The sequence below is a fragment of the Homarus americanus genome, unplaced genomic scaffold (assembly GCF_018991925.1).
Source record: "Homarus americanus isolate GMGI-L3 unplaced genomic scaffold, GMGI_Hamer_2.0 scaffold32583, whole genome shotgun sequence".
Lineage (NCBI taxonomy): Eukaryota > Metazoa > Arthropoda > Malacostraca > Decapoda > Nephropidae > Homarus > Homarus americanus.
This window is the reverse complement of record NW_024713129.1, coordinates 37,764,218-37,782,381: the sequence shown is the minus strand read 5'-3', so window position 1 is coordinate 37,782,381 and position 18,164 is coordinate 37,764,218. Positions and strand designations below refer to the sequence as shown.

At 44.9% G+C, this 18,164-nt stretch overlaps 1 long non-coding RNA gene across 2 annotated transcripts in view; it reads left to right on the top strand.

The window, feature by feature from the left end:
• The window catches only part of LOC121869977, a 60,119-nt gene that overhangs the window by 23,366 nt on the left and 18,589 nt on the right, over window positions 1-18,164 (top strand). The window contains exon 3 of one of the 2 annotated variants that reach the window (XR_006089617.1): window positions 3,782-4,231. The exons of the other annotated variant lie outside the window; for it this stretch is intronic. This is a non-coding gene — a long non-coding RNA (uncharacterized LOC121869977). The remainder of the gene's footprint in view (window positions 1-3,781; window positions 4,232-18,164) is intronic. 2 annotated transcript variants of the gene reach the window in all.

Here is an 18,164-nt window from a genome sequence, read left to right as displayed (position 1 = left end):
GTTAGCCTGTGTTGGATGCGTTGGAGGATGGCAAAGCTAACTCCATAAGTGCAGTTTCTCTCTGCAGCAGGCTTACCCTTGCAGAAGAAGGTGACGCCAGACCCTCGTTGTGTGAGTTGGCCCTCACCTGTTAGCCGGAACTCACTGGTGGCTGGTATGTCGATGTTATACCTAGCAAGCTCTTTTGCCACAAGGGCTGTTCTTCTTTCAGGATGCACATTTGTGCTAGTATCCAGAAGGGTCTTGACATTCCAAGCAGTGACCATAAGAGGTTGTATGGTTTGTTTTTGTTTGGATCTGTGATTTTGGTTTTGTTTTCGACTGCATAAGGATGACCTTTCTGGGTGCGGTTGCCCAGTCAGGTTGGGTATTTAGGCAGGCTATGTTTGGAGCACTTTTTCTAGCCCCCTCCCCATGTGGCGTGAGCAGAGTGGCTCCCCAAAAGGGCTGCTCAGTAGCACAGATAGGACCGGATTGCACTGCTGCCTAGATCCCACTTCATAAACGACCATCTTATCTGTGCCGCCCATGTGCAGAGTTGTGACTAGAGACTCCCAGCGGTCATCTCTACCTGTCCCTTTTGCCACTCGTCCGTCGCCATAGGACTTTTGGGGGTATGGGGGAGTTGATGATGATGATGATGAGAGGTATGATGAGCTGGGTGATGGCTGCGCATTAGTTGGCTTATATGGTGAGGCAAGAGAGCAGGCTGTAACAACACAACTTGGCTCTCCGTTTTCCTGATCTAGTGGTGCAAGTGTTGCAATGACTGGGGAGAGGGAGAGTTGCAATGGACTGCCGATAGACCAGTTTGTTGGGTTTCGCCTTAGTAGCCTGTCCATCAGGCATTGCCTTCGTCAGCCGGTGTAGTCGTTTGGTTTCCATGGTGGTCACCTCTTCCGCCTACACCGCCGTTGGGCTCTTGCTGTATAGCTCTGTAAGCATGTCTGCCTGAGGCGGGGTTCCACCGCAAATTTTTCGTTCTGGGTTTACTCCCGTAGCCTTATACCTGCCAAGGTTACTCCGCAAGGCAGCATGGCGGTAGTTGGTAGGCGCCAGGACGTCTCCACATGCCAGTGGGCCTATGCGACGTCGATCTGGGGCCTACTGCTAGTCCAAGATCTCCTGCTGATCTAGTCTGGGCCCACGAGGCACCCAGTTACTGTGTCTTGCCACGAGGAGGCACAGCAGATCTTTTGATGGTGAGGAGGCTGTGTACTGGCAGGGGAAGACTTATGCAAGTTGCTTCCCTTTTCGCCTTGAGGGGCGGCAGCAGAAAGAGAGAGGGCGCAAGCAGTGCTTGCACCTTAACACTAACATACTGCTGCCACTCTAGACGCATTTCACCACCCTGTGTGTGGCCAGACACACACACACATACATACACACACTGCCCGTGAGACTCAGCAACACCAGCTATGTGTTAATCCGTCCACGATAGGGAGGCCTGGGATCACACCTCTCACTTGATTGAATGAGGTACCGTGACACCAGACCACTGTGTCCCCATGATGCTAAGACACCACGTAGTGAATGAGTTGCTACAGCATCATGTGAGGTTCCTCATAACACCATCTGTGAGGGAATTACTACACCACGTGATGTCCCTCATAACACCATATGCTAGGTAATTACTACACCACGTGATGCCCCTTATAACACCATCTGTGAGGGAATTACTACACCACGTCAAGCCCCTCATAACACCATCTGCGAGGGAATTACTACACCACGTCAGATCCCTCATAACACCATCTGTGAGGGAATTACTACACCACGTCAATCCCTCATAACACCACCTGTAAGGGTGTTACTATACTACGTGTCTGCTGTTCAACACCTCAGCACACATGATCGATATGACCTCCACTATAAACATTAATCTGTATGTTCACTTTATGATCCTTCACCTTTCTCGAATAGAGGCTTATGTTAAACCACTAATGTCAATGTATGTAGTAAATAATTTATGTCCAATGTATATTTTCAGCCTTCGGGCTGCAGAACTTTTTCAATAAACCGCTAATTATTATTATTATTATTATTATTATTTTTACACACACACACACACACACACACACACACAAGCAAACACACACATACACAGACACACACAAACACACATATACTAGGAGGGGTAGACGGAGATGAGAAGGTCGCTGCTGCCTCGTCGCACACCAGACACTAGCCAGCCAGTACCACAGTTGCACTTCTCCCGCTGTTCGATTCCAACTCTGGTTGTGTGCTCATGTGAGGCTCCTGGGGCTCGTGGGTTAATTCCCCAGTCCTTCACTATTCGGCTGTCAATCTCCAGACATCTACTCCAGCTACTACTGCGGCTGCCACGTCGTCACCACTTCCTCCGCCCTATCCACCGTCCGTGCCCTGGCGTCTCTCCTGTCAAAGCAAGACATCGCCCACCAACGCCGGCGCCAAGTGAGGAAGCTGCTCTGGCCTTCCACCTGTGAGCGGACCACCGCGTTAACAGAACATTCAACCGGGCTGCAGCAGTAGGAAATATCTGTACTTTGTTTGACTCCTGTAATTGTTTATTTAATATTTGTGTGAGTGGTGTCAATTATTGTGATTATTCTCGTAGTAAAGAGATGTCAATCTCTAACGGTTGTTTGTTACCCCTTGGAAACCCATGGTTCTTGAATTTCCTTTTATAAGATCCTGATTAGGCTGGCAAGGGATTTATATCCCAAAGTCCAAGTGGCGACCTTGCCAGTATTGTCTCTAACCTTGGTTTCTGAGGGTTAACATTCGTTACCGGTGTTTGTTGTAAGTCGCCCTGTGCGCGCCGCTTGCTGTCTGAGGCCCGGAAGTAAGTGTTGTTTGGTGCTTTTCCCTTCCTTCTGTTGTGCTAAATTTGTTGATCTCCCTCGTGCTAGGGAGGTTAATTAGTGTTGGTTGGGGTGCACTGTAGATGCTGCCATTGCGTTATGTTGTTGATTCACCTGGTGCAGTTCTATTCCCTGAGGTGATTTAACTGGACTGGGTGTGAAACAAGGTTTCCTCCAGCAGGATCGAGTCATTTACTGGTTTGATTGAGCCACTAAGTAGTAACTTTTGGCTAGTTGCGGGGTAAGTTGTTAATTTGTCACTTTGGCTCTTGGCCTTTCGTATCATTATGTCTAGTTTTGAGGAGTTGAAAGGTCAAGCAGTGGCCCTGGGTCTGACAGGTGCTGAGGTTGGTCAGTATGTGGTCACCCAACAGACTGCCGAAAGAGAGGAGTGCAACAAAGAGAGAGAGGAACGCAACAGAGAAAGAGTTAGAATTAGCTAAGTTGCAGGCAGAAAAAGACATAGAACTAGCTAGGACTAATGCTCCAAGTAGACCAGAATCCTTTGGCCCTATACAAGATAATGTTGTAAAACCTAGTTTGCCTGTTTATCGTGAGGGAGAAACATCGCCTCCTACCTTGTTAGGTTTGAATGGGTAGCTGAGTTGCTTGGTGTGGACAAAGATAGCTATACTGTAAGATTGGGTAGCCTACTGAGTGGTAAACCGATAAAGATTTATACGTCCCTGTCTGCCGACATCACTAGAGATTACTCTTTGTTGAAGCAAGCTCTCTTGCGAGGGTTTAACAAGACTTCTGATGGTTATCGTGTTGATTTCCGCAGAGCAAAGATTAGGGCAGGGGAAACTTACCAGTAATTTTCAATCCACCTGGGTCGTTTGTTTCAACAATGGCTAGAGGCGTCAGAAATTGATGAAACCCTTGTGTCTCTCACTAACTTCATGATATTGGATCAGTTTCTGTCTTCTCTACAGCTAAACCTGAGAAAATTCATCAAGGAACACAGGCCAGCGACGCTAGGAGAAGCTGCTGTTCAACTTGCTGACAACTGGGCGTCCACTCGCAACGCCTACCCGAAGTCTCCTACTCTTCCAGTGAAGAACACGAAGCGGCCGTCTTCCGAGGAACCATTCCCAGGAGTAGAGAAGAGTAGTTCACCGGCCTTGATGTGCCACACCTGCGGAGAAGAAGGGCACATTCGATCTCGCTGTCCCAGGAATTCCCGCGCCTTCAAATCTACCGACATTCATCAGCCCAGCTACAAAGTCGGATTCTGTTTGGAAGACAGGTGCTGTCCCCGTTATTGTGTCACTGGAACGATAAATGGGTCTTGGGCATCTACTATCATTAGGGACACTGGTTACTCGTGTATTATTGTCTCTGAGGAAGCCCTGCCTGACGCTGATGTCTCCAGCTGCTCGAAGGTTAGTGTCCAGCTTTTGAACTTAGAGTACTCCGTGTTAGGGTGGGTATTAATAGGACTGCGGCTCACGTGACTTGTTAAGTTATTAATCTCTCGCCTCCCTCACCTCTGCAACAACTCTACGGGTATACCACCCGATTTTTCAAGTCCAGTAGATAATGCAAATTTATCTCCCATAAATTAATAGGAATTGAGGCCTAGAGAGAGAGATAAAGAGAGAGTTGCAAACATTATTCATGTTATCCAGTTATTTATTTATACATAAATTTTTCTTCTTGTCTTGCTTTTATTATTAGTCATAAATTTCATTAAATATAGTTTTGCTTTTCTCTATTTTAGTGGGACCCTTCCTAACTCCCACCATCGGCTTGTTTCAGTATTTCTGGTAGGAAACCTCCCCTTGCATTCCGAGGTTCAGTCACTGACCACTTAGATTATACTGTAATCACCCCAGTTGAGGCTTCAGTCACGCATTATCTCAGACCTGTATAGAAGGTCGACTTCGTCTAGCTAAAAGATTATTTCTGCGTTTTATTTGCGAAAGAATATAAATCTTTTGATTAGTTGAAAGCCCTAATTAACTTACAATTACATAAATATCATTTAGTACACATATGTCCTTATTATACGTGATATTATATTTGTTTTTCATCAATCTAGGGATATACAGTATATTCTATAGCAAATAAAACGCGTCACCTTTCCAAAGACGGAGGTTATAGCTCCAGCGGTTTCCAAACACAGGGTCGCGACCCCTAAAATGAACAAACGAAAATCGCCTCTCACTCTACGTCTCTCGAGGGAATGCAAATTCAGATGCTTTAATCTGTCTCTATACTCAATGTTCCTAATGCTCGGAATAAGTCTTGTCATTCTCCTCTGAATTCCTTCTAGGGAGTCTATATCCATTTTGTAGTACGGTGACCAGAACTGAACTGCGTAATCCAAGAGAGGTCTTACAAGCGTGTTATGCTATTTCCTATAGAATAATCGGGTTGGTATTAACAACGTATGAGGGTGGACTTAAATATTAGATAATTAAAGCACATAACACTGGTATGGCATACGGCAGCACTCCCACGACACACGACAGTACTCCCACAGCACACGGTTCACGTCAGGACTCCCACAGCACAATTCTCACTGCAGGACTCACACGACTCACGGCAGTACTACCACAGCACACAGCTCACGGCAGGACTCCCATAGCACACGGCCCACGGCAGTACTCTCACAGCACACAGTTCACGGCAGTACTTCCATAGCACACGGCTCACGGCGGGATTCCCACAGCACACGGCTCACGGCAGGATTCCCACAGTACACGGCTCACGGCAGGACTCCCACAGCACATGGCTCACGGCAGTACTCCCACAGCACACAGTTCACGACATGACTAAAACAGCACACGGCTCACGGCAGGACCCCACAGTACACGGCTCACGGCAGTACTCCCACAGCACACACACAGCTCACGGCAGGACTCCCACAGTACACGGCTCACGGCAGGATTCCCACAGCACACGGCTCACGGCATTACTCCTACAGCACACGGCTCACGGCAGGACTCCCACAGTACACGGCTCACGGCAGTACTCCCACAGCACACACACAGCTCACGGCAGGACTCCCACAGCACACGGCTCACGGCAGTACTCCTACAGCACACAGCTGTAGGTAAATTTTCCACCATATAAGTAAAAATAATATTCCTTCATACCTTCCACTACGGCTAGTAATTCCTTTTCAACTGTGCTGTAATTCTTCTCTGCGCGCTTTAGTTTTCTGCCATGGTATGCCATCGGACATACCGCGCCCTCGTTTTCTTGTAGAAGCACAGCTCCGATCCCGTCCAGAGAAGCGTCTGTTCTGAGAATGAAAGGTTTATCAAAATTAGGCAACTAAAGAATTGGTTGTTTACATAGCAGATTTTTTAAGATGTTGAATGAATCTTCGTGGTGAGAAGTCCATTGGAATTTGTTTGGTGCATGTTTTTTCAAAAGCTCGTAGAGTGGTAGCGCAATCACTGCAAAGTTTGGGATGAAATCCCTGTAGTATCCGGCAAGGCCCAGGAAGGATCTTATTTGCTTTTTCGTGGTGGGCCTCTCAGCGTCCTGAACATTCTTGATCTTCTCTCGCTGGCAACTGCATCTACCTCCTCCTACAGTGTGTCCCAAAATTTGAACTTGATCTCGGCTGATCTCGCATTTGTTGGGCTTAACGGTAAGGTTGAAATCTTGAAGCCTTTGAAAAACGTTTGCAAGGTAATGATATGCTCTTCAATTGTAGCAGCGTGAATGAAGATATCATCCACGAAGACTTCCACTCCACGAACATCGTGCAGGACCTTCCGCATTGCTCTATTGAAAACAGCAGGACTGTTAACGAGACCAAAAGGGAGAACTGTATACTGGTACAACCCATTAGGAGTGCTAAAAGCTGTGATTGGTCGGCTGTCTGGATGAAGAAGGATTTGGAAAAAAACTTTTGTTAGATCTAATTTGGAAAATTCCTTTCAGCCGGATAGTCTGGAGAATATAACCCTCTGGTCACACATTGGCTTTGCATCCACATTGGTAATCACCGCAAATTCTCACACCATCTTTCTTCTGGACTACTAGGAGGGAACTGTAATACGATGTTGAGGACTTTTCAATTATGCCTGCTGCTTCCATCTGTCCAGTTTCCTGCTTGACCAGCTCCACCAGTCTCTGAGGAATGATGTATGGCTTTACCCGTACAGGTGTTGAACTAATTAATTGTATGGTATGATCATTAACCAAGCCAACTTTAGGCTTGTCCGAAAAAATATCTGAAAATCGGCGTAGAAGGGTCATAACTTGTTCTTTCTCCCGATCAGTGAGATTTGTCCCCAGGGTTATATTATCAACTGTCTCCACCTGCTGGGCTTGCACAGTCACTCAAAAAACTATTTCTACTTGGGGTGATCGATGTATTACAGAATAAACACTACGACTCATGTTGTCTCGGTAGTGTTGCCATAATCTTTCGTCCTTTGTGTCATATTTTTTCAACGCAATTTTGTATAGATATTTTTTTGAGTGACTGTACAGTGATAAGTTCGTGTTCGTTGTCACTGGTAGTGATCACGGCGGCTGCACAAATGATGGAGTTATCCGGGCAGTAGTGACCCCTCACTGTTTCTAGGTACTGCTGTTGTTCAGGTGACCATTCATGGAATCCAGGTATTCCTAAGGATGGATAATCCTGCTTGTAATATTCTGGATACATCTTTTTATCATATTTATGTGAAATCTTTTTCGATGATTTCCTACTTGGATAATATAATTGTAGTCAGATACACGTTGGATAATGTCGTAAGAGCCCTTCCACTGCGCCAGAGGTTTGTTGTGCACAGCGGGGAATAAGACCAGGCACTTGTCCCCAACGTTCAACTAACGAAGCTTTGTTTTCCTATCATAGTAGCTCGTCTGAGTGTGCTGGGCGTTGATGAGCTGTAGTTTGGCTAACTCACATGTAGCTTGAAGACGGTCAGCGAGGTCAATGACACAGGTCCTTACTTCTGGGTCAGGCTGCTTGTCATCCCAAAATTCACGCAATATATGCAAGGGTCCTCGAGCAGTTCTCCCATAGAGCAATTCGAATGGGGAAAACTTAAGGGAACTCTGCTGACCCTCGTGATACGCAAAAAGCAAGGAATGTAGCGAGGCCATTCCTTTGGTTGCTCAGCTGCCATCTTCTTCAGCAATATCTTTAGCGTCCCATTCTTTCGTTCACATAGTCCGTTGCAACTTGGGTGGTAGGATGATGTGCGTATTCCTTTTACCGACAGCAGACGGAATACTTCCTCCATCATGGTGGAGGTAAACTGACTACCTCTGTAACTTAGCACTTGCTTGGGAATGCCAGTTCTGCAGAATATTTCCATCACTGCTTCAGCAACAGTTACAGCTTCGATATTCTTCAGCGGTACGGCTTCGGCCAACCTCGTGTGGAAGTCAATGAGTGTGAGGATATACTTTGACCCGTCACTTGCCCTAGTAGGGTTGATGAGCTCCACAAGGTCAACGGCAACCCTCTCAAAAGGCTCAGAAATTACTGGCAGAGGCTGTAACGGACTAGGTCTCACTCGTCCACGAGTGGCAGATATCGTACGATCGCATCAGTCTCTCTATCTCCTTCCCCATGCCAGGCTAGAAAAATACGGCCTGTATGCGATCAAGATTTTTTTTTGTATCCCATGTGACCACCGAGACCAGCACAGTGGCCCATCTTAAACACTTTCTTACGGTATTTAGACGGAACCACAAACTGTAGACGTTCCTTCTGGTGTGGTGTTACAAACTCATGATACAAATGGTTCCATTTCCTGACAAATCTTGTTCGGTGGCCATAAGAATTTCTGACGGTCCCTGCCAGTAAGTTCCTTCATACCGTATTAGGGTGTGTCATACGGAGGCGAATGTTTTTTTTTTGAGTTTGAAAAATCGGCCCATGGTATTAATGATGTAGTTCTATGTGCAGAATTATGTGATATCTTCAGATTTGAAAAGTTGTAATTTTTTGCTAGGTAAATTTTACTTGAAATCTTATGAAAATTCAGTATTCCCACCCTTTTACCAACACCACTAAACAGCTTATTTAAAGTAAAGTAAATGTATCAGGTTAATTTATTAGGATGAAAATGACCCAGAATAGTGAAACGAATGATCTTGACACATTTATTAAATTTAATATTCCTTTAGAAAACAAAATCATCAAATACAAAAACCGGTTTTACTACTACGACCCGGTGTTGCTGCACACCATAGAGAACATGGTTTTCTTGCTTCTGTTTCTACTCATCACCTCCCTGCTGACCACCTGAGCTCGGATGTAGCCTTCCCTCCTCTCCTGGCTGTACACGTGACTGCTGGCCTCGCTCACTTGCTGTACACAACGCTCTATACTCTGGGTGTGCGAGGGCCAGGCAGGGACATGCATGGGGTTGTCCAGGAAAGCTCTGACTTGAACATTGGTGAGGCTGCAGGTAAGAGGGGGCTCACTGCCAGCCTGGATGTTATCCAGATCTATGAGATCAGTGAGGGTCTTGGCACCTAGATTGACTTCAGGAGTCTTCCTGACCCTGAAAGAATCGTCACCAACTGATTCGTCATGCCCAGATCCTCTCATAAGTCTCATATCCAAGATCTTTTTGACTGCCACTCTTCTCTCCTCCTCATCCTTACTGCAGAGCTTTGTCTGCAGAACTGCCTCGGGATGAGCATACCAGGAAGATCTCCTCACAGTCTGCTCCACAATCTGAACAACCTTCCTTGGCTGACTCCTCAGGAGCTCAAGCTGGAAGAGAACATGCCTCGGACCTTCGGAGAACGATGACTTGACCTTGGTGTTGAACCAATTTGGCAAGTAGACACTCACGATGAATTGGACAAAAAGTCTCAGCTTGTGAAGCTGGTTCCCTTTCAGTTTATGGTGAGCGACCCAATTTCTGCAGAACCTGAGAGCCGTTGTGAGCCACCTAGAATGTGAGACTGGACCTATCTGCAGGTAAGCAAGTCTATCAGGCATGACCCCAGTTTTGATGGCACTGCAAATCATGTAACCATAGTACTGGTCAGTACTCAGGTCGTCAATGACAGTATGTGCAAGCTCAACGAGTGGAGGGCCAACTGTGATTTTTTCAAAGCTCGGATTTATTTCTAACTCAGTGGCAGAGTCCAGCATCTTGCCAAGAGGACCAGACCATCTGTTGTTTGAAAGAGTCTTGCCATCCAGCTCCTGGATCAGATGTCTGAGTGGCAACTCGTTGGTGTGGAGGTCACAAACAATCCAGACCAGCTTCCTCCCAATCTTCCGCTCTATCCACTGTATGACCCCCCCTTGCCACCCTGTGTTCGTGTTGGTGCTGTCCCCTCCAATGGTCTGCAGGGTCTGGTCTATGTTCCTCTCTCTGAGCCAGTTCACAATGTTATCTGCCACTCTCTCAGCTGGTTTCCTGATGTCATCTTTCTCTGGAGTGAAATGCCACAAATACTTCTTTCCTGGTTCACTGCAGCAGGAGTAGTGTTCCTCCTTCACCATGGCAGGGAACAACTTGTCAGAATCTCCAACTTTCATGAACACTTTAGTGTCATCCCTTCTCCCATCAAAGAACAAACAATTGATTCCATTTTCTCTTATCCCCTTATCAAATTCCTCTTCTAGGTTACTGACAAGTTTCTCCTGAGCTCTCCTTACTTTGTTATCATCTATCACCAGGTGAACATCATCAGGTGTTATCAAACCACCGTCAATCCAGGCAGCTGTTGCTATCTCTGCAGTTTCTCTGAGACCAGTGTGGTGTCGCATGCTGGCCAGAGCTATGCTCGGGATATCTGTCCTATTTCGAATCTTATGCCTGGAAGGTTTGGGATCATTATTTTCTGGATTAGGGACAAAGTCACCATTCTCCTGGTCAGCACTCGGATCAGCTATGGGGAAGTCATTAAACTCTGAATCAGCTTGACTCCAATCATCGGCCTTTTTTACCTCACCCTGGGCCTTCTCAAATCTCTTTTCCTCGGCAACTCTTCTCCTCTTCTGTCTCTCTGTGGCAGCCTCCTGTCTCTTGGACTCCGGAATATCTTGGCTAGAAATCATGAGAGCCCCTATACTGCCAGTCTTCACTCTCTGTGCTTTGACAAATGCCAGTTCGATCTCAGGAATCTTCAGTTCACGCTTGCAAATACAGGAGATGTGGGCCTCGGATTTACAGTCACGATCGCATCCAAACTCAGGACAGAGAACAATTGGGCACTTGCAAGTAATTATGTCAAATAACTGGTCCAGTTGCTTGGCAAAGCTGTCCTTAACTGCAAGTTTTTCGTCTCCCAAGAGAGATATCTCTTGCCTTTTCCCAACTGGCTAGCAGTCTCTCACTAATCTTCTTCTGACTTGTTATGACTGGAGGCTTGAACTGAGCGTTAGCCAGAGTGTACTGTGCCAAGACAGCTTTGGTCATATCACTGGCAATATCTTTGTTTGTGTAAGTTCTTTGGTTCTTTTCACTGATTTGCCTGATTAAAACACCGTATCTCAAAGCATCTCTCAATGTAGGCAACTCCGACTTCAGGAGCTCTCTCCCAGACCCAAGATAGTGACTGAGATGGCTGGATTTTTTGGTTCCTCGTCCTGACACAAGCAGCCATCGCAAATATTATCAACTTATAAATGCATCAGAATCTGAAACAGAAAAAAATATTGTTAGTTGGGTTGTTAAAGAATGAAGTCAGAAAGCAATGTTCACTATTTAATTGTAATGCTCTAATGCAGCTGTACGTTAGATTTTCGATAAATTTCACGCTAAAATTTACCTCGCAAAAGGTTGCAAAATATTGAAACTGAAATTATTTTCTGTTTATATACACTAAAATCTACCAAAAAAGTGATGGGCCATTAGTTTTAGCTGATCTTCCCTCCTATGACACACCCTAATACCGTATTGAGCATGCGGGTCTGTTCTTGTTCTCTCAGTACGTCTTGACTGTCCATGAGGTCGAAAGGTACCGTAACGACTAGTGGAATGGCATGTGGTTGTGTTCGAGCCACCTGTCAGGTCCTGGCGACATCAGAAGTCTGGGTGGTCGCATCCCTGAAGCAGCTACTCCTAACCCCTTCAATGTTCCCAATTATCACTTCAAAAATTGGCTCAGACATAACTGCTGTATTAATCCAGCCAGTGAAGAACGGGGATTCCACGTGGACTCTTGCTTCAGGCACAGTTGTGATAGATCCATCAATCATCTTGAGGTGAATCTGCCCACTTCTGAACTGATGGTTTAGTACCAAGGTCTGCTTGGTTTCCTACATACCCAGGCTGGATAAAGATGTTGGCGTGCCAGTGACAAGAGTGTGTGGAGGCGGCTGCTAGTCGAAACTTGTGATGCCTCTGTTCCGAGTCATCGTGAGGTGGAGGTTGTAACTTCTGAAGGGGTTCAGGATCCTCGTTGTGGTGGAACGCAGCGGCGGCGGTTTTCTGTTGTCGGATACCACTTTGATTAAACCCTAAGCGCCATTTAGTCTGGTCCCTCTTGTAAGTCTTATATGGCGGATGTTGCTGGCGATAAAGATGCTGGTTTCCTTGCTGTGACTGATCTTTGTACTCGGGAGGTTTCTTACCTTGCCACGCTTTCCTTGGTTGGTAGCCATATGCAGAAAAGTGGGAGCCTATTTTTATAGCCATCTGACTAAAGGTCCCCACCATGTGAATCTTGAACTGGGAGATGAGCTCGGGTGGGCAATAATTTTCAAATTGATTGCGTAAAATTAAATCCTTCGCTCTTTGGTATATGGTGTTTCGTCCATGCTGATCCACTGGTTTAAATAAGCAGTGAGACGGGCAGCAAACTGAGTAGTGATCTCCTTGTCCTGCATCGTAGCACCAAGAAACTGGGATCTTTATTGGTCTACATTTAATCCATAAGCCTTAAGAAGAGCTGACTTCATCACGTTATATGTCTTCTCACTACTGCCGATACGATGCAGGATTTCCAGTGGCTTTCCCTCGAACAGGTTCATGAAGTGGAGAAATTTCATAGACTCGCTGAAACTGTAGAGTTCTGCCAGATCCTCAAACCGTTGTATGTGTGTTCTATGGTTTGTTACTCGTTAAACATTGGTAGTTTTACGCGAGGCAATAAGGATACGGCAGGCGTCTGTGAGGGGGACTCCTGTTTAACTGTTGTGATCTCCAGTTCGTGTTTCCTGGCTTTCTCAGCTTCCTTACTTCTAATTCTCCAAACTTCAAGCTCGTGAAGGCGTAACTTTTCTTGCTCTTCCCGTTCTTTGGATCATTCCTTGTATTAGCCCTTGTCTCATGGCAATAACAATTATATAAATTTGGGTTAATACATTTAGTTTATATAATCCAATCACTGTACTGTAATTTTCCATAAGCTGTGAGGTGCCATGTGCTGTTTACGTGAGGGGAAATTCCTTCATCAGTAGGCTGACCTTGAGATTGCAGGGTTAACCCGGCATCTCCTTCAGAGACACCTCCCCTCACAGGCACTAGTCCTCAGGACCTTAGTACACACTTGACTCTCACGAGAATCGGACGGGTGAACTTAACTCAGCCCAGCTGAGCCCTGTCCTTAACTAACACTCACAGCTTACAGTGTTAATTACGGTGCTTTTACTCATAGCCTGTGACCTTTTTAGTTTATCAATAAATAGAGAAAAGATCATTTTGGGTTTGTAACTTAACCCCTTAACTTATTTATATATAAGCCAAGTTAAAAGGGAGCTCTACCCAAAGCTTATATATCCTCACGTTGTTCGGCTTACCTAGTCAAAACATGAATCGGCTGCTTGTCCAATTAACCAGTCCGTTCACACATATTTATATTTGGGCTTTAAGTAACGAAACCCAAACGGTAGTTCCTTTGTTTTATTATAAAAGGTTGTAGATATAATTCCTGAGTGTATATCAACCGTAAGTCTCACTGTCTAGGAGTGAATGAGAAGGGGACGGCGTTTATGTATAATAAACGTTAGGTCACGTCCTTACGATATGAGTTGAGGTGAGCTACTGAAGCTTAAGCGCATCGCAGTGCGTGCTTACGGAAATGCTGAGCTATGGGTCTCGCCCTCTTGGGTGAGTTGCCCGCTCACGTGTCCATATCATGTCTCACTCATAGACAGTGGAAAGTTACAGGGTGGTGAATCTGAATATAATATCAGATGTATTGACCCATTTATATAATACGTTCTGTTGACGAGACAGGGGCCTATTACATCGCTCGGTCACCTACCAGCCGAGCTCCGTGAGGCCTAAATAACTCAGATTACAGTACATCCTAGACAACCCTAACCATGTTATAAACATATGTAGACACTAAGCTGGGGAAATTACTGTAGGGGTATTCTCTACTACAGGGGACCTAGACTTTTGTGTCGTACGGGTTAGTATGTCATGAACAATGTTGAATTTGGATGATACTGCCCGGTAATAACAGAACAGGAACATTATTGCCAGAATTAACAGAATAGAGGGAATCGTAAGACTTGGTAGTGCAAATTCCCGTGACAGGTAAAATGGCAAGTTATTATTCAAATCAGCAAAATGTGTCTCGTTCAAGAAAGCTAAAACTTTTAATTTCTCTGATACTATTTGAATATCCTTGATAGTGAAATTCATTATAGGAAGTGGAATTAAAGCAGACTTGAGTTTTCGATTTAATGCAAAATGCTGATGAGTAGGCAAGGTCCGTTATGTACTACAAGTGATTTCACAGTAATCAGGAGGCTTGTAATGCCCTTTCACAACTAGCTGCTTAACACCATTTTGGCATTTTAAAATTACAGTAGTGAGATTTGGAAAGAACAAATACTGCACATTGTGAAGGTGAGCGTGGAACAGTCTTTAGACTAACTGGCCTATAACTGCATTGCGCTAACGCTGTGCGTACATTTGGTTGTATGACTGCCAATTCACATATTCCCTCTGCAGCAGGAATAAATGCAAACATGTAGGCTGGACATACGTGTAGGTGTAGATAAGACGACTTACACGGTGACAGTACCTCAGAATCCTCTATTGATAACAATGAATATTCTTCATCTACTAAGAAAAGGTCTTTAGGCCTATCTAGGGTATACAGTGTGTCGTTCACAAACCAGGGGAAGGGTTCTAAATGCCATGCATTAAACTCATGTTGCCCCTCGCATAGGAATGTGGATCAGAATTGCATTGTGCATGAGGGTTGACTCCAACAGTGGGTAACAATAGTGAACCTCATTGTCATTGAAAATAGGAGTTAAATGATACTGCAACTTGGCTATTTTTAAAGCTTCAAGAAGCGTCTGCACAGGCACAAGCTTCGCGTCCACACGTCCTATTCCGGCATCTACAATGCTGTCTATTAGTTCACTTTTAGAGGTTACAATTTTATGAACTGAAATTTCAGCAGCATGCAAATGTTACGAGTTGGGGATTTAGAATATAGTTATACGTCTACCCAGATCCCAACAGGTAACAACAATAAAAAAACCAAAGACAATCGGACTATAAAAGGGTAGACAAAGGATGCGAGTTTTCGATGTATATAATAGAGTACCATAAATCCCTTAACAAAATATTCAGCTTATAAATTACCCTTAACCAAACTTAACCTAAACATTAACAGTATATACATATTAATACAACATAAACAATCTTGAAGCAAGTGGACGTGGGGGAGTTAATACAAAATACAAGTACTTAAGTGAGGAGCTGAGATGGCTGACGAGTAAGGCTGAGTATTGTAGAAGACGGTAGGTAGTCACTGCACGTAGGTTTAGAGGATAGATGATCCTGTGGTCACTTCCCAGAGCCAAGTGCTCTTTCCTCGAATTGGAGCTGACAAAGAAGACTTTGAGGAGGTGACGCAACAACCAGGATAGGGAGAAGGGAAACCTCGGAGTGGTAACTAAGACGAGTCATACTCGTGTCTCGTCCCTAGATGGCGTTGCTCGTGGTGCTGGGTGGAGGGGTTCGTAACACAAATATTCTGTGAAGTAAAGGAGCCATTCTAACGTCGGGATTGCTTTCTGTAACCTAGTAACAATCCTCGAAACTTGGTTAGACTCCATTATGATTGCATTAACCTTTGATTCTAGAGCAGTAATCGCGTGAAAGGTTTGAGAAATAACACGATTCTGTTGAGATACAGTTTGAACGACAACGTCCATGAAACTATTGTCGAATTCATCGAAGCTGTGCTGAGACCATGAAGAATGTCCAATGCTGATTGTAGTTGGCCGTCGACGTTTTCCATCTGACGCGAAAGTACGAGTTAACTTCTATTCGCAGAACGTAGATTCATACAATAGTCATTTGGGATATTTTGCTTCTGAACAGTCTGTAAGGATGTATCAATCACATTATCATCAACTGGAGGTAAGACATTTATCTGGGTCTTCTTCAGACGATCCGCGTGCGCGACATCTGCGATCTGTGCATTAGGCTTCCATATTTTGAATTTGTTGCCTACTTCTTTTGAGATTATGCGGAATGGACCAGAAAATTTCGCCGAAAGTTTGGAGTTCCTTTCAGGTTCCTGTAACATAACAGCGTCCCCAACGTTCAGTGCGATAGGATTAGCATGTTTATGTTGTTTGATGATCATTTCGGCGCATGACGCCGCTAGCTGGGATCGTACTTGGTTATGAATTTCTGTAAAGACATGAATTTGTTTTGCCGCAAAATCATCCGTATTATATACCGGGTATGGCGCCTCTGTAAGGATGTCGTAAGGCAGACGTTTATCTGTACCATAGACAATATAGTAGGGTGTTTTGCCCGTAGAGCTATTAACTGACCCATTTATCGACGCTGCAACCTGCGGTAACCAATCCTCCCATGCGTATTGAAAACCACTAACAATTGGACGCAGTATTTCTAGGATTTTACGATTGGTTCTTTCAACAACGCCATTAGCCTGTGGATGATAATCTGTCACAAAAGTTTGTTTAATTCCATATTGTGCACATATATGCTCTATTAGCTCATTCTTGAACTCTGTTCCATTGTCAGAGAGTAGAACTTTAGGCGTAGTATATGGACATATGAGATTCATCACTAATGCATAGGCTACTGCTTCGGCCGTTTTGCTTTTTAGTGGGACCAAGACCACGAACCTGGAGAAATGATCCACACACACTAAGACGTATCCTGATCCCTGATGACTCATTGGGAGTTCTAACAAGTCAACAGCGACTGTGTCAAACGGACGGTCTGGTGTAGGATATTGTAGAATCGGGGCAGGTGATCCTGTTGATCCTTTATGTTGAGCACACGCCAAACAATTAGCTATGTGTAATTCTATGTCTTTCTTCATAGTGTTCCAGAAATACTTCTTTCGAAAATCCGCTGAGCATTTGTCACGACCTTGGTGACCTGCCCGTGGGACATCGTGGAACAATGTCATTACTGCTTTGCGCAACGTGTCAGGTACAACTATTTGAGACACATTACCCTCAGGAGATTTTCTCGTCCTATTGAGTATGTTATGTCGTAATTCAAACTGACTTAAGGGAAGAAATAACTTGGGGAGTTTAACATCCTCGCCCGATTCGAGAGCAAAAATAACAGCTGACCAATATGGGTCGCGTCGTTGCTCATCTTCCAGCTGCGAAAGAGTGAATGCTGATACAGGCATTACTGGTGCTATATTTCTTGACAGAGCGTCGGCGACAACATTCGCCCTCCCAGGTAAATACCTAAATTCGGGGTCAAACTCTTGAATTGTCAGATACCAGCGTGCTAATCTGCCTGATAAGTTTCTGCCATGGAACAGTTCGGTGACTGCCGCATGATCAGTAAAAACAGTTATCTTGTAGCCAAAGATAATGTCCTTGAACTTCTTAAGTGCCCACACAACGGCTAACGTTTCTAAATGCGTCACCGAATAACGTGTTTCAGCATCGATTAGTTTGCGACTTGCAAATGCCATCACTCTAAACTTCCCACGCGTGTCCTCTTGCATGAGCACTGCTCCGACTCCAATTCCGGAAGCGTCAGTACAGAGAGTGAAAGGTTGAGTGTAGTCTGGGAATGCTAGAACCAGGGCATTGGTTAGCGCTGTCTTCAATGCCGTAAAACTTTCCTCGTGTTCAGCATCCCATATAAACACTGCATCTTTTTTGAGCAACCTCGTTAGGGGCGATGCTAATGTTGCATAGTCCTTGATAAAGGAACGATAATAACCAGATAATCCGAGAAAGCTACGCACATGATCATTTGAGGTAGGACGCGGGAACTGAGATACAGCTTTTACTTTATCATTAACTGTGTGTATGCCCTCACCGTCGACTACATGACCAAGGAAATGGATTCTGGATTTTAAAAACTCGCACTTTGAGAGTTTTATTTTGAGGCCTGCTGTGGAAAGTTTGGCCAAAACTTCACGCAGTTTTATCAGATGGGAATC